This window comes from Tenrec ecaudatus, chromosome 4 (genome assembly GCF_050624435.1).
Source record: "Tenrec ecaudatus isolate mTenEca1 chromosome 4, mTenEca1.hap1, whole genome shotgun sequence".
In the NCBI taxonomy this organism is placed as follows: domain Eukaryota; kingdom Metazoa; phylum Chordata; class Mammalia; order Afrosoricida; family Tenrecidae; genus Tenrec; species Tenrec ecaudatus.
The window spans coordinates 32,408,766-32,430,686 of NC_134533.1; the positions used below are offsets into that span (position 1 = coordinate 32,408,766).

At 40.2% G+C, this 21,921-nt stretch overlaps 1 pseudogene; it reads left to right on the forward strand.

Moving 5' to 3' along the window:
- The first annotated feature begins 14,524 nt into the window (after positions 1 to 14,524).
- LOC142445778 (glucose-6-phosphate 1-dehydrogenase pseudogene) lies at positions 14,525 to 16,078 on the forward strand (annotated as a pseudogene).
- Positions 16,079 to 21,921: the final 5,843 nt, after the last annotated feature.

The following is a 21,921-nucleotide window of genomic DNA, read 5'->3' on the forward strand; positions in this document are numbered from 1 at the left end:
GTTCTCTAAGTTTTTACCATCAATATTCATCTATATTTTTTACTTAATGTTAAATTTGGTATGGCAATTAAGCACACTTAATTTATAGGAAGCCAGTTTTAGTGTGTGTCCAATCTCTATGACTGGCTGGATACTACTGTTCGGTTTTGTTTCAACAAGTTGTTTTTGTATTCTAGTTCATTGAATAATCTTAACTAGATCATGGAAACAATATGTTAAGCAAAACGAAGATACACAGAAATGAAACAATATGATCACATGTCTTTGAGAAATACATACTTAAACTCTGTATTGTGACTCTTTGATTGAGAATCTCAATTTGATTGTTTTTTTCTGTAGGTTGGTGTTTGCTGCTACCTGACTTCTGTGAGGCATAAGATTTCTGTTAGTGAAAGGAATGTGAAAGAACTGTTAAAGAACTTCAATGTACTTTTCAGAAAACACAAAGGAATCACACATACAGGAGAGCTTCAATAGTTCATGGAAAAATCTCATCTGATAATTCAAATTTTTTACACAAACTTTTAAAGCACCCAATGTATGTCAGCATTTGCCCTTAGAACTTAAGAGTTCAGGTTCATGATCTTATGCTGCACACTCCACAAGAAGGACCTATATATCATTCATATTTTAAGAGCTGGGGCATATCATAATAACCTTTGTTTAAATTTTCATTATGTATAGACAATGGGAGAATTCAAATTATAAGCAGGGAAATAAAAATTCCAATATTACTGGCTTAAGTTTATTGTTGAATTTAGTATTTTTTAATTAAAGCATTCTATATCATCTTAAAAATAGTCAATTTTTAACAATCTGAAAAATTTCTGTGTGGTTTATGAAAAGGACAACAGAACTGTATGTGAATGGATATATTGGAATGAGTAAGATATGTCAATAAAATATTATTAAAATAAATAATATATTGATTAATCACTCAAGAGAAAAAAGAAAAGAAAGGTACTTTCTGTAGACAGAATGGCAGTTTCTGTAATTTCTTGTTTGTTTTGATGGTGAAACTTTGGAGGAGTGCCATAAGAAGGTAGCTTTGTGTTAAATCTGTTTTTATTTTACTTTTTTTTTTTACACATTTAATTCCAAAACTTTACATACAATGATGGATCATGAAAAGCAGTGACTGGTATGGTATGAAGGTACCAAGAAGTGAAATTCTTCAGTTATTATATCCATATTTAAAATATCCAAGAGTTTATTTTGAACTCCTTAGGATCACTAGATTATAATAATTTCTATTTAACTGACAAAAAAGGATTACTATTCAACCAAACCATTCTTCTTTATCTCCCCTTAAACTTTTTCTAGCATATGGAATTTTCACACATAATCAATATAAAGCTTTTTACATCTATACCACTGTAGCTTCTTGGATTAGTTGCTGAAAATAATTGTATTTAAGAGTTATATATATATATTATATATATATATTGTGTAATTATACAGCAGTAACATACATATAAATAAATATATATGAGATCCTGTTGGTGTAGTGGTTACATGCTGGGCTATCCCCTGCATGGTAAGCATTGAAACCACCAGCAGCTACACGGGAGAAAGACAGGGCTTCCTGCTCTTGTGAGCAGGCATAGTCTCAGAAACTTACAGCGGGTCTCCATGAGTCAGCATTGATTCGATGGCAGTGTTTGGTATATATATTATATATATATATATTTAAAGGGAATGATTCATTTAGTAGAATGCTAGATTATTAATTTATTTATAGGTACATGTGGTGCAGTAGGCATAATGGAAGATCATATCTGATGTCCTTTGGCTCCCCTATTACCAGGAGGTAGGAGTCAGACATGGCTCCGTATTCCATCTTTACCCTTGTGCTTAGTCCAGGGACACACATATGTGTATAAAAGGGGGTTTTATATAAAGGGTAATTAATTGTACATTAAGAAAGCATCCCAACTCATTCTAGTCCAAGCCCAACATCTGATATCAGCCCCTATGTCTGATACCAGTCTACAAAGTCTTCTTTAGACTCCCGAAACACATGCAATGATGCCGATTGCAGGATGATCACAGTCCAGTGGGTAGAAAGTCGTTGGATCCAGTGGCTTTGTACGCATCTCTGCAATGGCAGGGGTCTCCATGTAGCTCTTCAGGTGCAGTATTCTTGCTGCAGCAGGGTATGTCCATGTGGCTTCTCCTCAGGGATGTCTCACAGGAGACAGTCTTGTCAGTAAAGTCTCCAAGTGGCTTGGCAGAGTGAAAAGATCTCTCTGGCCTCCAAGAAGGAAAAATAGGAGTTCCCAGAATTCCCAGGAGAAGGCCATGCCCCCACAGAGGTCTCATTGGCTATCCCCAGATTGACGGGCTAGACTCCACCCCTACACTCTTAATGCTCAAATTGGCAAATGATGATATCACTACCACAACCCCATTCTCACATCACCCATAGCTCCTGCAACACTCTACTTCTAGCTCGAGTCGAATCATCTGTTGCAGTAACCACACAGAACTCCCAGAAAACATGTGGAGTGTTTGGGAGGTTTATTAAGGAAGTTAATGCTTACAGCCACCGAGTCCAGCTGAGAGCGCAACTCTTTAAAGGAGTGCATATCCTTGTCTTTTCCCAAGGAGCTGGCTGGTGGTTTCAAACTGCTGAATTTCAGGTAAGCAGCCCAACGTGTAAACACGAGGCCACCAGGGCTCCTAGGCACGTCAATAGTTGACTGCAAGTGAGATCAGTAAAAGGTGAAGTCCACAGCAACACTTCTCTCAAGTCAGGAACCAAGTCTTGCTAAGTCCCTCAGTCTCTCAGCCATGAGGTTCCTTGGCTTCTGCCTCTGGGACCAGAAGCCAGCCCACCTATTGCACTGTCTCACAGTCCTATGGACTCCCCCCAGTTGAGGCAGGGTTCCCGTAGTCCCTGAACTCTATGCTAAAGTCACTCGGGTCTTGGTGTCCACCACTTCAGAGTGAGACCTGCAAGCTGCTCTCCCAATGGTCCTGGGAATTCTCACTGGGTCCAGACATCTCCTATACACTGAGGAATGGCTTTGATGGAGGTATGCTTTTTGTGTTTTAGCAGAGCATATGCCCAAAGAAACAAAGGGTAAAACTTGGTTCTCACTCTCTATGAAAGTCCCACCTCAACTCTGTCCATTAATAGTAGAGAACTTCCTTCAAAATGGAGCTACAGAGGTAGGCATAGCATACAGGAGAACTCTCTTTATTGATTACAACTGAATTCACTAAATCAATTTTTCTCAATAATGATGTAAATCCGTAATTTTAAGTCACAACAAGGCCAGAGGTCAACTGTGAAACAGATCATCAAGTATTAATACATAAGTTCCTATTAACGCTGAACATTTTAAAATAAGTCTATTAGAGTCAAACTACCCCCTTTAGTTTATCTCACCTGGATTTGAAGAACACATCAATAAAGATATAAGGAGAAAACTGAGGCGTTCTGCTCCCATGAAGATTTGCAGCCCAAGGAACTCCCACTGGGCAGTCTGTCCTCCAAGGGGACTGTGAGTTGGAATCTGCTCCATAGCACTGAAGAAAACAAACTGTATTTCAGATAAGAACAACTTTTCTAATGAAAAAATAATACATGTTGCAGGTATGTTAGATAAATTCCACCAAAATATTTCCTATAGAGCCATTTATTTTATTCTTTTTTTCTCAATACTTTCCTGCATTGTTCCCCTTTGAACCCTCCTTCCTTCATTGTTCCATGTGCGTATTAAGAGACGAAAGTGCCAATGGCTCCACGTCATTGAGACATCAAGCCATTGATAATATACAGGTATCAGAATCCCTAGTTCATTGCTTCTACAAGTCTGTCCAAAATGGTGAAGCGTTTCAGAATTTTATTAAATAATCAGCATAGGGGTGAAAAGGGACTATTGCTTTTAACAACTGACCATTTCAGAATTATCCTTTTACTGATGTCTCTGCATGGTGCAAATTTTTTGCTCTCGGTTTCTGCCAAAAAGTTTTACACTTGACAAGGTTCAGCAATGCAGCAGGACACAGCCTTTCATTAAGATCATTGCCAAGAAAGCAGTAAGGAACTCAGCTCAGTTCTGTAACACTGAGCCACCATGAGTCAGAATGAACTCCATGTATTTTGTTTTGTTTTTCCCCTTTTACTTCAATTTCCTTTATTGATCATAATGGGTCTAAATAATGTATATTGGAAGCTATTTTGTGTTGAACATCATGTTGAGTACTTTATACATTTTATCTTGAAAGTATCATGCCCATTTATATGAAGTATGCTCCTGCTTTATAGCTACTTTTTATAAACTTGCATGGAGTGTAAACATCTCAAGTTTATAGGACTTAAAAGTTGGTAATCACTGTACTAACAGATTAGCTAAACTGAAGAGCCGTGATTTACAGGTGACTCACAAAAAGAGGTGCTTTCAGTCTAACAGGTTTGTTGACTTTATTTTTGCCTAAAATATATAGTTTCCTTGTTTACTCTTATGTAAACATCTCACAGTTATCATTAGTGGTTAGACAATAGGGGGTGATGATATATGCCATTATTGTTCTGCACCTATTAAGGAGTATAAATATTTTAAATGTGCATGAATAAAATTGTTTTGAGTAATTGTCCTAATATGTTACCCCCAAAAGCCCCTTGACTACATTTGTTGCAAAAGACAATTGCAAAAGCTCAATATCATTAGTCAAAACAAGGATTGGGACCTAATGTGGATCAGGACCACCAATTGTTCATATGTAAGTTCTAGTGGAAGTTGAAAATTTTAAAACAAGTTCACCAGAGCCAGGTGAATTTAGATCAGACCTCAAGAATGAATTTGAGGCATTGAAACTTGCTCTTAATGGTAAAATAAAGCTTAGGAAAATGAAAGAAATTATGAAGAAAAGAGTTGAGCAGAAAATTTCAAAGGACAGCTCAAGAAGGTAAAGTCAATTATAAAGGAATGCGCAGACTTGGAGTGAGAGAACTAAAACACTCAGTGAGAACACATTCAGCATATCTCAAGTTCAAGGAAGTAAAAATTGAACACTCAAGATATAATATTTAAGGATTATATTGAAAAATAGTGGATTATATAGGAAACAACAAAAGATAATGGAAGGGGGTCCATGGAGTCATGGCACCAAAATGCATTGTTTTAAATTCAGACATTTCAAGAGGTAGTAGATGATGAAGAACCAATGGTATTGAAGGAAGAAATCCAAACAGCACTGAATTCATTAGCAAAAAATAAGGCTCCGGGAATCGACAGAATTTCTATTGTACTGTTTAAACAAGCTGACCTATTAGAATAAGTGAGTATCAAAATTGGAGAAAGGCTTATTAACAATCAGCCATGTGGAGATGACACAATCTTGCTTGGTGAAAGTACAGGGAACTTGAAGCAGTTGATGATAAAAATGAAACACTGCAGTCTTAACTCTAGATGTTAAAGGGAAATGAATAAAAACAAAAACTCACAACTGAACCAACAGAGATCATCATGATAAAAGAGAAATTACTGAAGTAATGAAGAATTTCATTTACTTTGACCCACAATAAACACGAATGTTTATAACAACTAGGATACCAAAGGATGTATCGCATTAGGCAAATCTGCGTACAAGAACTCTTCACATCGCTCATATATGAAAGCTGGTCAGTGAGTAAGGAAAACTGCAGAAAACTTGACTCCGAATATTGAGAGCACCATGGGATGCCAGAAAAGCAAATACATCTCTCTTGGAAAACATGCAGTCAGAATGCTCCTTAGAAGTGAGGATGGTAAAATGTTGTCTTGTGTTCTTACAGGAAAGACAATCCCTGACAAAAGACATTATGTTGGTAAGTGAAGGGTGCACCCAATGAGGAAGATCATTAAGGAGACGGATTGACAGTAGCTATAACAGTGTTCTCAAATATTACGGTTGTGATGATGGCTGAATACCAAGCAGTGCTTCTTTCTATTGTACACAATGGCTTCAGTATCAGTGGTAGAGGAGCCCCGGTAGTGCACTGGGTTGGAATTGGGCTGGCTACTGCAAGGTTACCAGTTTGAATCCATCAACTGCTCCATTAGAGAAAGGGGAACTTTCTATTCTTTTAAAGATTTACACTCTGGGAAACCCACAGAGGGAGTTCTCTCCTTTCCTGGAAGGCCTTTATGAATCAGTATGGACTCCATGGCAGTGAGGGATTAGTTATAAGTTCCACATGGTACCTTACAACAAGCAACAAGCATCCCATGTGGAGCTCAAGTTATATAGTGGATTACACATTTAGCTGATAACAGCAAGGTCATTGGTCCCAATCCACCACTTGCTCCTAAGGAGAAAGATGAGGTTGTCTGATCCCATAAGGATTTAAAGTCTCCAAATCCCTAAGGGACATTTTTACTCAGAGCTACAGGTTCACTATGCATGGGAATCAACATAAAGGTAGATTTTTAAATTTTTTATTTTATTGGAAGAATCCTTTAAGGACATCTGGTGGTGCCACAGGTTAAGCATTGGGCTTTACCAGAAGACCGAAGGTGTAGACCAATAAGGATATCTAAACATACTTTCCCCCCTAGACTTTAACAGTTGTACAAACCATGTGCAAGTACTCTGTCCTCCCTGTACAGTTTCTATAAGTTGGAATCAACTCAAAGGCAGTACATGAAGTTGAGAATTCTTTATGAGAACTCTGGTAGTGCAGTTGCTAAACACTCAACTGCTAACTGAAAGTTTAGCATTTGGAACCCATGAGCCTGCCCCACTGGAGAGAGAAGTGGCCTTTTGCGTTTGTAAAAATTACAGACTTAATGAAATAGCGTGGTTCCTCTCTTTCCATTGGGGTTGCAATTGACTAGATGGTAGTGGATTTGGTTTGGGGTTCGATTCATCCCTCTTAAATAGTGGAAAAGCTGAGTACTTTGGATCTGACATTTTATTTATTGTCAGATTGTTGTTTAGTCTACTACCATATAGATATTCACATAAGTTTCAAGGAGATTATGAGAAAATTTACTCCTAAAGTTTGTAGTAATTTCATTTTAACACATAAAAACATTTTGATATTTAACTGTAACTACTCTACAGAAAGAGAAGTGAAAGAAAAAAATATCTTTGATTTTTAATGCACATAATTGCTTCTTAAAAATATAATTGCTTAAAAAGTGACATTTGAGGAAAATTCTTCTCTGAAATGTTTAAAATCATTACAAACGTTTTGCTATGGAAGCATATATTGCCTTCCTTTCTTTTCTTTTAATACATCATTTTATTGAGGCTCATACAACTCTTATCACAATCCATACATACATCAATTGAGTAAAGCGCCCTTATACATTTGTTGCCCTCATCATTCTCAAAATTTGCCTTCCACTTGGGTTCCTGGAATCAGCTCATTTTTGAAATTCTTAAATAGTTACAATTGCAAAATCAAATGTCTTTATCATTGTGAATGTGATAGGTGGGTTTGTGTGCCAACATGGCCAATTAACACATGTGAGAATAGTTGAAGGGCGGAGAGATAAATGGCTCAGTGGGCCTTGCCTCTCTCTCTCTTACTCTTTGATCATCTGACAAGTGTGCAGCTGCCTTGCTCGTTCTGTGCCTCTATTCACAAGCTACACTATCTGTGGGAAGCCTACCTATGGACTGTGTTGCTCTAACTTGAGGTTCCTTGAAGACCTGCTTGGCTACGCTACTGGAAGGTACATCTCTTGAGCTGAGGACTGTTGGACCTTGTCATCTGGCTGACTGTTGGTGATTTGCTTGGTGTTTGCTGCCTGAGGCCAGATAGCCTGAACTGCTTCACAGAGGACTACCCGGTGGTCCTCAAGACTTGAAGGACAGCTGGTGTACTAGCTGTCTCATGGAAGTGAGTTGCACTGAGTCATTTGTAGTGTTTATGGATTTTTTATATCTTTTGAAAATACCAATGGGCTAGTGCCCACTTGGGTTCGATCCCTACTCTTGGTACCATAATGTATTAGTCTGGGTAAACGAGAGAAGCAAATACATAAACATGCATATGTGTATAGCAAAGGGTTTTGTATAAAACAGGAATTGAACATTGAAAAGCATCACAACCCAGTCCAGTCCAAGGCCATAAGTCTGATATTAGCCCATATGTCTGATACCAATCTACAAAGTCCTCTTCAGACTCACGAAACACATGCAATGAAGCCAAATGCATGACCATCACAAGCCAGTGGGTAGAAAGTCTTTGGGTCCAGTGGTGTTGTAAGCATCTCAGTGCTAGAAGAGGTCTCTGTGGCTTCTCCGGGTTCTGAGGTCTGGTTGCATCCATGTGGCTTGTCTTCTGCAATGTCTCCCAGGGAGTAGCAGGGAGAGAAAAGTTGCTTCCACCTCCAAAGAGGAAGTACCAGATTTCCCAGAATTCTCAGAAGGCCATGCCCATGCCGAAGTCTCATTGGCTATCTCCAGATTTACTGCCTAGCCTCCACCCCTACACTCTTAATTTTTAAATTGACACCAGATTAGGGACGGCCACAGTGAGATAATAAATATTTTTCTCACTGATTTTTTTTTATTTATAAATGCTCTCTGTTAGATAAACTGAGGCACGAAATGAAAAGAGACGAACCATACTCGCTGAGGACTGATTACAAAGCAAGCTTTATTGGGGACAAGCAGACGGGTTCAACAGCCTACAGAAAAGTGAAGCTGTGGAAGCTGCGCCAGGGGAGCGCTTGGGGGGGTTTATACACCCCCACCCCGTTGAAGCTTCTGGAGAGTTGACGTAAGCTGTGGTTTTGCTCAGTGGGGCGTACGTGACTGCTCGTTGTACAAGGTCAGTCTGTTCTGGTTCTAGAAACAATGAAATGGGCTGTCTGTGCTTTTAGAGGTTACAGTTTTTTTCGCAGAATTAGCCCGTTTCTGGGAAACTCAGTCTGGGGGAAGGGTGTCCATGCTTTTACCAGACACTCTCAAAATCTAGGTGAGAGAATACTTCTCTCTAAATGCATATACATTCTAAATGACAGTGTGTTTAAATAGAGAAAAGGAACCCTGGTTGGGGGTGGGGGTGGGGGTGTGGGGCTGAGTTGTGGTATGGTATTGAACTGCTAACTGCACAGTCAGTGTTCAAGTCTGCCAGCCACTCCAAGGGGGAAAGATGAAGTTATCTGTTCTGGTAATAATTCACAGTCTAAGAATGCTTATATAGAGTCACTAGGAGGTAGAATTGACTTGGGGCATTGGATCTAAACAAGACAGAAGAAGCTAATTTGTCCACAGGTATTTAGGAACTAAGCTAAAGTACATTTGTTTGCTGAGGTCCCTAAAATGGGTAATACCCTTTTATTGTAATTATTTTATTGGGGCTTCATACAACTCTATGATAATACATACATACATACATGCATACATACATACATGTGTCAAGCATATTTGTATATTTGTTGCCCTCATTATTCTCAAAACATTTGCTTTTGACTTGAGCCCCTGGTATCAGCTCCTCATTTTCTCCTCTCTCCCTCCCTCCCCACTGATAATTTATAAATCATTATTTTTCCATGTCTTACACTGACCAATGTCTTCCCTCACCCACTTTTCTGTTGACCATTCTCCAGGGAGGGGGTTATATGTAGATCCTTGTAACTGGTTCCCCCTTTATACCCAACCTTCCCTCGACACTCCTGATATCTCCACTCTCACCACTGGTCCTGAAGGGTTCATCTGTCTTGGAGTCCCCATGTTTCCAGTTCCTATACCAGTGTACAACCTCCAGTCTAGCCATATTTATACGGTAGAATTTGGATTATGATAGTGGGGGTGAGGAACCTTTTAAGAACAAGAGGAAAGTTATATGTTTCATCATTGCAACACTGCATCCTGAATGGCTCGTCCTCTCCCGGCGACCTTTCTGTAAGGGGATGTCCAGTTGCCTACAGATGGGCTTTGGGTTCTCACTCCACAATCCCTCTCATTCACAATGATATGATTTTTTATTCTTTGATGCCTGATACCTGATCTCTTCAGCATCTCATGATCACACAGTCTGGCGTGCTTCTTCCATGTGGGCATTGTTGTTTCTGAGCTAGATGGCTACTTGTTAATCTTCAAGCCTTTAAGACCCCTCTTTTGATAGCTGGACACCATCAGCTTTCTCCACCGCATTTGCTTATGTACCCATTTGTCTTCAGCAATTGTTTCCAGAAGGTGAGCTTCATGGAATGCCAGTTTAAAGAACAAAGTGTTCTTGCATTGAGGGAGAGTGTACTGATGTCGAGGAAAAAAAGAAACTCTGTGAGCACCTAGAGTTAGTAATTAGCTGCTGAATTCATGTCTGTGAAAAGCAACCGGCACAATTCAATCCTGCCTATTTGCAATGTCCTTTTCTCTCATGGACCATCCAAAATGGCACACGGATGAATTCCTGAATTTCATCAGTAGAGAGAACAGGGTTTCTGGCCTATATAGGCTCCCCAAGGTAAATGATCTAATCTAAATGTGACAATGGTTGTATTTGTAAGGTTTTGAAAATAAATGGACTCAGCTTGTAAGATGTTTACACATTCAGACATCCTAACAAGATATGTTTATTGAGCACTTTGAACAATTAAGGTCATCTAAATGTGAAAAGTTGAATATCAATAACACAAATATACTTTATTTTATGAATTTACTTTTTCCTAAAAAATAATGCCAGATGAAATTTGAAATTAGGGTAAAGCTTATACAGAAAGAAAATTAAAAAAGAAAAGAATCTTTTGCAATGATTCATTTCTATTTTTATTTTTTTAACATTTCAATAGGAAGATTGCTCTTAGTATAATTCAGCAAGTATCCCCACAGTTAGAGAAATATATATTTTTCTTTTATAAAGACTTACAGTAAGAAAGGTTGGTTTGGGGGGGGGGGGGATAAAACCACAAACAGAAGGATATTTACAAGTAGGTTAAAAAGGTGAGGTCTTATGTCAGTAAACAAGAGAGTGTGATTGTTGGAGTCAGTTCATTATCTAGGAGGATCCATGGACAGTAGTTATATGTTGCCTCTTTCTGAGTGAAAGCGAGCCAGAGTTCAGGAACTTTGTGGAAGAAAATAAACTTTAAAAAGCTGGGTAACAAGAGGATTGTTTCTGATTGGTCATTGTGTAAAACAAATACAGTTACATATTTATGACAAGAGGATGACATATATAATTTCCTGATAGATAAACAACAATTTATGTGTCCTGAAATCCAGTTTTCTGGGGTCCATGAACTTGGAGTGACCCACGCAGGCCATTACCTCAAGATCTCTTTTTGAACCTTGATTTTTGAAAAAGATAGCTTCCAAAAGTTATCTTGAAGTCAAACGATAGGCTAGTAAGTGGCTTAGTAAATATAATTTTGCCTTAGGCATTGGGATATTTTGTAGAATTGTTGACCAGGAATCAGATTCTAGAAATAGAAGTCCTAAGGTCATACTAGAAGCTGTGTTTTAAAGTAAATTTTTATTATGTATCCTAAAGCCAGTAGGCCAAACCCACCAACAGCTCTTCCTGGGATGGATGAGTCTGTCTACACCTGTGAAGATTTATAGCTTCAGAAACCCAAAGGGATAGTTCTACTCTATGGCTTTAAGCTGGGTTCTTATTATATAAATGTGTTGGACAGGATTCTCTAGAGAGACAAAACCAGATTGCTAGTAATTATATATAAATATATTTATAAAGATAGATATATAACACAAGACATGAGCCGTTAAATTATATACAGATAGATAATACAAGAAATTAACAGTTAAATTATAAAGCAGTGAGACAATAGCAGTCCTTTAAGTCTTGAGAGCCGCCAGTCACCAGTTCCTTTCTGTAGAGAGAGCTGGGCTATATGTACCCAGGCAGCAAACAGCAAGGCAGGTCCCCAACTGTCACCGTCAGTCCCCACCTCTAGAGACGAACATTCCAATAGTGTGGCCTTAAAGGGACCTTAACTTACAGTGACACAGTCCACAGGCTAGGTATCCCACAGGTAGTATACCTCTTTAAACTGAGGCACAGAACAAGCAAGGCAGCCTCACGCAGGTCCGATGATTAAAGAGACAAGCAAGGCGAGGTTCATCGAGCCATTTATCCCTGCGCCCTTCAATTAATCCTACTTGTGTTTATCGACCAGACTGGCACAATAAACTATCCCAATAAATATGTTTCTGGATCTAGTATATGGCAATGTGGATAAGATCAAGTAGAATAATATTTTAACATTTTTTAATATTCTATAACTGTGGTTGAAATGTTTTACAGATTTGCAAATTATATATTCAATAGACTTTGATCAAATTATATTATTTTAATATATAATTTTAATTTTAACATAAGTATTAATTACCCTGAGTTTCATTGAAATGCAGCCAATGAAACATGGTCACCTGAAGAATTTGTTTCCCTTTAAAGATTGGTTAACTTACAATTTAGTAAAATAAATGCAGTAATATTCTTTGTGTTGTGAGAGTTTTGGGGATAACATTCTGGGTTCCCTAGTGAAGTAAAAGCAAATATATATATAGCTATATGGCTGACATGAGTGGCAGTTGCAAACCACCACCAGACTGGGATTTCTACTCTTGTAAAAAGCCACAGTTTCGGAAACCCACAGAGGGTTGCTATGAGTCAGGAGTGACTCAATGGCAGTGAGCTTAGTTGTATATATATATAGTTTTATATATATATATATATATATATATATATATATATACACACACACACAGTTATACACCCTCTTACACACGTGTGGATATACATACACACATATATAATTGCTGGTATATACGGTACATATAAAATTGCTAACTCTTTCTTATGCAAGATATATGGTTGCATTTAAGGCCCACACGAATAATTCAGCATAATATCCCCATGTTAAGATCCTTAATCATAACTGCAAAACCTTGTTTGCTGCTTTATAAGAAACACTTTGCGGGCTTCAAAGACCTTCTGTTTTTTAGTGATCATTATTGAGATTGCCATCAAATGTATGTAAATGAAGATTACTTTTAGCATGAAAACCATGACAGACCTTTATAGCAAGTGACTATCATGATAAGCATTTCTATACAGAAAATTGGCACTCAGTTCCTACTGAGTGCAAAGCAGGACAGAAAAGTTTAGATCATCAAATATTACAAAGACAAAAAATCCTGTAGGCCTTAGAGGGAAAGCATACTGTTAACTCCATTTTTATTCTCCTTTACAAACAGTATTTCTCAAAACAAGTGAGTGTGAAAGTGTTATAATTTTTGCTTAAAATTAAATCAAATTAACACAATAGAGCAACTTCTGAAAATAAGAGAATACAGTATGTACTTATTACTTTATAATTGGGAGCATCAATTAAATTCTTAAAACTATAAATAAATTAAATACCTAGTTTAAATGGTTTAAAACAGCAATTGATTTTATCTCATAACCAAACTCCTCCATAGTTTAATATTTTGATAATAGCATTCTTCTGTATTACAACTCAAATCTTTTATTTTACTTTCTATTCAATTCTGTCTGCGGCATTCTGAACAAGTTCTTTCTTTTTGGTTTTCTAACTCTATGTCTCCACACGCAACACTAACACAAAAGTGCCCTCTAGGTTGTTCCAGTTCAGAGACTCTATATCGAGAGTTTCTATGGTAGTAAATCATTACAAGAACAGATATTCTCATCTGATGTCAGAGTTGTTAAGAGTGGGTTAGAACCCCCGCATAAGTTAGAAAAATAAATGCAGTAATATTCTTTGTGTGGTGAGAGTGTTGGGGTAACAGTGTGGGTTGTATTACAATCTTTCTCTTGGCAGCTCAACACCTAATCATCACTACCAGGGCTCTTTTGGTCTGTATATTTCCTGATAATACTTAATGTGTCTTCTTGATCAAGGTCTTCATCAAAATATTCTGTTCAGCTCATTACTTCACAATTTCATTTGCTTCAGCTACTTTACATTCAAGAGTAATTTTCAGAGTCTTCTCTGACACATAGTTTGGTCTCTTATTTAATTCTTGTCTTGTCACTGACCTTTTGCCTCGTCCGGTATGATGTCTTTGTGTTACCCCACAACTTACAATTCTGTGGTCATTATTGTTTAACGACTCAATTCTATTTTTGAGATGGTCCCTAAATTCAGGTAAATTTATGAAAGGTCTTACTTTGGCTCTTGTGGACTTGTTTCAGATTTCTTCATATTCGACTTGAACTTGCAAATAAGCAATTGAGGATCTATTTCACAGTCAGCTGCAGTCTTATTTTAATTGTAGATACTGAACTCCCCCCTTCATGTCTTTTCACAGATCTAATCAACTTTATTTCAGTGTGTTCCATCTAGTGAGGTCCATGTGTATAATCACCATTTATGTTATTGAAAACGGGCATTTGTAATGAGAAAGTCATTGACTTTGAGCAGCATGTTTCTCGCGCTGTCCTCCAGGGGCCCACCGGAGGGGCAGTCTGAGGCCCCGCCCCGCCAGCGCAGGTTCAGTGGGCGGGCGGGGTGCAGCCTTGGTAACGGCCAAGCGTTCGGGGCTGCGAGCATTCTAGCGCTGCTGACGACTGTGAGGGCACACAGAGAACACCATGGCTGAGCAGGTGTCCCTGAGCCGGACCGAGGTGTGCGGGATCCTCCGCGAAGAACTGAGCCAGCGCAGGACCTTCCACAAGTATGAAACGCACATTTTCATCACCATGGGCGCCTCGGGCGACTTGGCAAAGAAGATGATCTACCCCACGCTCTGGTGGCTGTTCCGGGATGACCTTCTGCCCGATGCCACCTTCATCGTGGGCTTCGGCCGCTCCCACCTCAGCGTGGCCGACATCCGCAAAAAGAGCGAGCCCTTCTTCAAAGCCACCCTAGAGGAGAAGCAGAAGCTGGAGGAGTTCTTTGCTCGCAACTCCTATGTCACCGGCCACTATGACAATCCTGGCTCCTATCAGCGCCTCAACAGCCACATGAAGGCCCTCCACTATGGCTCCAAGGCCAACCACCTCTTCTACCTGGCCCTGCCCCCCACCGTCTACGAGGTCGTCACCAAGCACATCAGTGCCACCTGCATGAGCCCCACGGGCTGGAACCGCGTCGTAATGGAGAAGCCCTTCGGCAAGGACCTGCAGAGCTCCGACCGCCTGTCCAACCACATCGCTGCGCTCTTCCGGGAGGACCAGGTCTACCGCATCGACCACTACCTGGGCAAGGAGATGGTCCAGAACCTCATGGTGCTGAGGTTTGCCAACAGGATCTTTGATCCCATCTGGAACCGGGACAATATCACCTGTGTGATCCTTACCTTCAAGGAGCCCTTTGGCACCGAGGGCCGCGCCAGCTACTTCGATGAGCTTGGAATCATCCGGGAAGTGATGCAAAACCATCTCCTTCAGATGCTGTGTCTGGTGGCCATGGAGAAGCCCGCCTCCACCGACTCAGACCATGTCAGGGATGAGAAGGTCAAGGTCTTGAAGTGCATCTCTGAAGTCAAGGCGGAAGATGTGGTCCTGGGACAGTATGTGGGCAACCCCAGAGGGCAAGGTGAGGCCACGAAAGGGTACCTGGACGACCCCAAGGTGCCCCGCGACTCCACCACGGCCACCTTCGCTACCGTGGTCTTATATGTCGAGAACGAAAGGTGGGACAGCGTGCCCTTCATCCTGCGCTGCGGCAAGGCCCTGAACGAGCTCAAGGCCGAGGTGCGCCTGCAGTTCCAAGATGTGGCCACGGACATCTTCCACCAGCAGTGCAAGCGCAACGAGCTGGTGATCCGCGTGCAGCCCAACGAGGCCGTGTACACCAAGCTGATGACCAAGAAGCCCGGCATGTTCTTCGACACCGAGGAGTCTGAGCTCGACCTCACCTACAGCAGCAGGTACAAGAACGTGAAGCTTCCTGATGCCTACGAGCGCCTCATCCTGGACGTCTTCTGCGGGAGCCAGATGCACTTCGTGCGCAGTGACGAGCTCCGGGAGGCCTGGCGGATCTTCACCCCGCTGCTGCACAAGCTTGACCGTGAGAAGCCCAGGCCCATCTCCTACGCTTACGGCAGCCGCGGGCCCCCGGAGGCCGATGAGTTGATGAAGAAAGTTGGCTTCCAGTATGAAGGCACCTACAAGTGGGTGAACCCCAACAAGCACTGAAGGCCTGATCCCCACCCCCGCGCCTGTGCCTCCCTCGGTTCAATAGGACTTTGGGACTAGGCGACAACCCGGCATTCCCCAAGCCCCTCGGCTCAGCCTTGAGCTCCCAGTACATTCCAAAATTCAGGCTGTAGGCAAGGACCTTCCTGCGGGGACCCCATCCATGGTTTCGGGGGCACAGGACAGGAGTCAAGATAGTGGGGGACACTATCAGGAAGCTACGGGCTTACACATTTCCCCTCTGAAAGGAGGGGGATTGGATGGGACCCTATCCCTGTGAACGGGGGTTCCAAGGGCAGGAAAGAGTGTTGCGATACCTGTAGACGTTCCAGCACCCTTCCACATCCCTGGCCCCTGAAGACCCTCCGCCAACAGCTCCTCCCAGCTCCTCCGCAAGTAAGGCCAGCAGCCGTTCCCCTTTCCCCTCCTCCCCACCACCTCCCCCTGCCATTAAAGCTACAAGCCACATGTCAAATATATATATATATACATATCACGCAAACTCTGGTGTGACTTTATTCCAGGTAGAAATTTATTCAGATAGCAATTCTTCTTCCATTTTCAGCTAAACATTCCAATCACCAGTAAACATAAACGTATCTTCATTATATATTTGATCAAGTTCAAGCTGCAGGCATTGATAACCATCTTTAGTGTCTTCATTTTTTCCATTATTGTTGGGTTGACTAACTTAAATAACAGTCATTTGCCAGGGCTATTTGTAAGCATTTGGATATTAGTTTATCAGTGACTGATTTTGTACTTCCGTATAGATCATGAAATGTTGCTTTTAGTAGTAAACATCATTCCTCTCCAATTTGTCATTGTACATAGTATATCATATACATTACAGTTCATCTCATCTTACTCATGCCTAAGAACATAATGTTTATATTTAAAATTTTATTTTTAGATAGTTCCCAGTGTTCCTAGATACCACAAGTTCAATCCTAGACCACAAGTTCCTCTTCAGACTCCATAGCCACATGCAATGATGCAGAATGCAGGAAGATCACAGGCTGGTGGGTGCAAAGTTGTGTGGATTCAATGGTGGTGGAGGTATTTCCAGGGCCCTGGAATGTCCCTGATTGGCTTTGCAACAGGAAGGTGAAGTCAGAGAAAGAGGGGTGGGGTGAGGGGGTTCCCAGGACCCTCCTTATGAGGTCATTCCCACAATGAGATCCAATTAGATTGTTTCCTGAAAGACTAGCTAGACTCCACCCCTATTCTTTTATATATCTTCAATTTCACATGAAATCATGTAACCACCACAGGTGGAATACATTCAAGGTTGTATTTTGGCTCTCCTGAACTTGATTTAATTTACTTCAGCCACAACCGGAACTATATGAGCAATTAATGATCTGTAAAACAGTCAGCTCTTGGCCTCATTTTTGATGCTGATATTGAGAGTCTCCATTACCTCTTCCAGCAGATGTAGTCAAGTTGATTTCTGTGTATTCTATGTGGAGAAATCCACGCGTATAGTTGCCTTTTTGTTGCTGAAAAAGGGGGTTTGCTATGAACAAATAATTGATTTTGCAAAATTCTATCATGTGGTATCTAGGTTCATTTTTATCACCAAGATATTTTCCAACTATTCCTCTCTGTTTCCAAAATTTTCATTAAAATTTCCAATAATTATTAAGGCATAGTGATTGCATATTTGATCGACATCAAATTGGAAACATTTTGGATAGTGCATAGATGTGAATAATAGTTGTATTACTTGGATTTTTTTCAAGGTGGATAGATATAATCCTATTATATAAATAGCAGTGAACTTCAAAATAGATCTTGAAATGTCCCTTTTAATAATGAATGCAATGCCACTCCCCCTGATTGTGACATCATAGTCAGAGCAAACTATATGATGATCTGATTCCAAATGGCCGATCCCAGTCCATTTCAGCTTACTGACACCTAACACATCAATTTACAATTGTTCCATTTTACTTTTGATGACTTTGAATTTTCTTAGATTCTTATTAGTCCATTCCTAGTTCTGATTAGTAGTAGATCTTCCCAGCTCTGTCTTCTCATTTGGAATTGTGTCCCATCAGCAAATGAAGATCCCACAGGCTTTACTCTCACAGACATTATACCATTCACTTCAACGGTGACTCTACTTTGAAACGGCAGCTCCTTCACAGTCACATGTTGAGCAATGCTTCCAACGCAAGGGGCCCTTCCTCGGCACACATAGCCTTCTGTGTCTCTTCATTACACCCCAAGATCTGACAGTGTTGCAATTCTGTGGCTACAGCTTTCAGTGGCGACTTCCTCCAAAATAGACCTTCTCAGTCTTCTTCGTAGTCTATTTTTAGTCTGAAAGCTTCAATGAAACCTGTTTCTTTTAGGTGACTGCAGGCATTTCAAATATCAATGACATAGCATTCAGCATCTTCTCAACAGACATCACCACTGTGTGACAAACTGATGGAAAATGATGGGGCTAAATCAACAGACAAGGGAATTAGCCTAGATGGTCATGGAAAAAGCTTTTAAAAACTCGCTATCTATAATATGAGTATAGATATATAAATTATATATAGATAGATATATTTCTTATATAGAGATATATAAAATATTATATTTCAATATATTTGACTATGTCCAGTAATTATCTGCGTAATCTAATCTAAATTAATACATCCCATTTTGTGGAGTCATAGCTGATTCATGGAGATCACTTGATCACATGACTCATACTCAATCTCCTTTCTATTGGTTCTGTTTTGGAACAGATCACCAGACCTTTAATTTCAGGTTCCAATTTTTCTCAGTAGCCAAGACATTAATCATGCCTACTATCAAGGCATATTGGCTCTTTGTTAGAAATATGTATACTTCTCATCCTATTTTCATTATGGTAAATTTTAATTATATTAATATGTATGGAAAATATAAAATAAACTTCTAGAAGAAAATATCTTCATATTAATGATATAAGTCAAAATGTCTTCAAAGGGTACAGGAAAAATATTGATAAACTGAACTGTGTTTAGAAAATGCTCTGGCATTCATTTAAAAACACATTTCAAAAGTAAAAAGGGTAGCTACAAAGTGGTACAAGATATTTGTAGTATGGAGGATGATATGAGCAAAAAATATATATTTGTAAAATATGGAAGAATCCCCATAAGTAAAAGATCATACAGCTGATTTTAAAAGGGAAAAACTCTTGAAAAGATATTTCACAGAGGATATCAAAATAGCTAAGAACATATGAATGTGTTTAGTATTAATACTTATTAATTAAAACACATTAAGCGAACTAGCCATCTCAAGAAAGTCCTTCTAGTAGGGTGCAAAATATGGTAACTGCCTCGTGATTCTGTTTGCCGGTGTTGTAATTACATAATTTCATGTCAACTTGATAAATAGAGTGTAGGGGTGAAGTCTAGCCTGTCAAACAGGTCACAGATGGGTTGTGTCTCCTTGTGGGTGTGGCCTTTTCATAAGGAGGGTTCTGGGGATCTCCTGCTTGCTCTCTGACTTCACCTTGATGCCAGGGAGCCTCATTGATGGCTGTGCTCGCACTGGAGATAAGTTCACCTACATTGAATCCACAAAACCAATTGCACCCACTGACCTGTGATCTTCCTGCATCATTACATGTGGCTTTATGAGTCTGCATCGGGATTTATGGACTAGAATTGGACTTATGGAATAGTATAGGACTTAAGGACTGGAGTAAGACTGGGCTAGGATGCTATCCTCATATACAATTACTTCTTGAGATAAATCTCTATCTTACACATACATGAGTTCCCCATAGATTTGTTTCTCTAGTCAACCTGGCCTAACACAGGTAATATCTTCTAAAGCTGAACAAATGCCTATAGTTCAATGAGAAATTTTAAGCTCAAATATTCTTCATACAATGTGTAATATATGTTCACCATAAGATATACTGCCAAAATGTCAAAATAAATACATTACAAATACTCATAAAGGGTAACATGAGTAAATGATGGAAAGTTATACAGCAACAAGAATAAGAAAAATGTAAATACCCACAGACATATATGATTGAATATCACAAACATTTTGAGTAAGAAGAGTGATGTACAAAATAATGTTTACTGTCATCTTTAATAAAAACACATAGCATTTTATTGAAGACTCCTACAGCTCTGTAACAATCGATGCATCATTTGTATCAAGCACACTTGTACATACGTTGCCATCATTACTTTCTAGTCTTTTACTTTCTATTGAACCCTTGGTGTCAGCTCTTCCCCCTGTCTCCCCATCATGACCACTTGATAAATCATAAATTGTTATCTTACACTGACCACTGGCTCCCTACCCCAATGGTTTCTGTTGTTTGTCCCCTTGGGGAAGGATGGGGTGCGGTTATATTTTTACCTCCATCGGTTCCTCCTTCTTCGCCTTCTCTCCCCACCTTCCCCTGCCCTCCTGATGTAGCTACTCCCATTCCTGTTCCTGGATTCTGTGTGTCATGAGTTGTTATGTCTTATCTGTACCTGTGCACATGCTTTGGTCATGCCCGCCATGAAACAGAGTACTAGAATCATGAGAGTGGGGGCCGATGAAGACTTAAGGAACCAGAGGGATATTGTGTTATGCCTCAGTGCTTTACTGAACTCTGATTGACTCATCCCTTCCCTGTGACCCTTCTGTGAGGGGATGTCCCATTGTCTACAGATGGGCTTTGGGTCTCTGCTCCAACCCCCCTTGTTCTCAATAATATGATTTGTTTGCTCGTTTATTTGGTTTTGGTCTTCTAATGTCTGTTTACCCGATCCTGCCAATACCTCATGATCGCACAGGCTGGTGTGCTTCTTCCATGTGGGTTTGTTGCTTCTCTGCTAGATGGCTGCTTGTTTAACTTCAAGTCTTTAAGACCCCAGACACTCTATGTTTTGAGAATCAGGCACAATTTGCTTTCTTCACATTTGCTTATGCAAATATTTTGTCTGAGAGGATGAGCATCACCGACTGCCAGGTTGTTACCACAAAATGCTCTTGGATTGAGGGAGGGCATGATCAGAGCCTGGAGTCCATCTGAAAACTCAGTGTATTGTCATGTATATGTACTGGGCCAATACCTCTATTTTTATGAATTAATGTATTAACATGTACACAGGTATGCTTAGACCTCTATCCATATCTTTGTTTCCTATATAGTTCCTCTGTTTCCTTCCACCTTCCTTCTGCTCCACCATCACGCTTGCCCTACATCTGCCTCTTAGTAATTCCTCTCTGTTAAATTGCTGTTGCTCCAACAACCCCAGGACCTCTACATTCTTGTTGCTATTGAATTTAATTCCCTCGTTTCCTGTCTATGGCTTTGTTCACTGCTCCCATCCCCTACCCCCTTTTTACCCCCAGTCCCTCCAGGACCATTGGTTCTGTTGCTTTCTCCTTGAGCTCGCTTCCCATGCCTATTTTATATATGTAGGCAAACCAAAAATCAAAGAGACAAACAGAAAGAAAACAAAAGATTGGAAACAAAAGAGAAAAAAATACATAATTTCGCGGTTTTTTCATTGAACTTTATGACTGTCTCCCACTGGTCCTGGGGGAACACCAGGAGCTGCCCCTCCTGGACTGACATCTACATCTGGGACTCTTCAAGGCTTTGTGTCTGGTCTTCACTCCTGTTGTGGCCCTGCTATGCCCCCTTCTTTGTTCGCCCTGCTGCAGGGGTTCAGACTGGACTAAGTCCCCGCCATGTGTCTCCGGCATTGTCCTCTGTCAATGTATACTGCAGTGAGGGGACAATATGTCTTGACCTGTTGCCGCCCTACTGTCCTCTCTATGTCTTAGCAGCTCCCTGCAGTGACGTCGTCCTCCAGGTTGGGTGTGCTGAT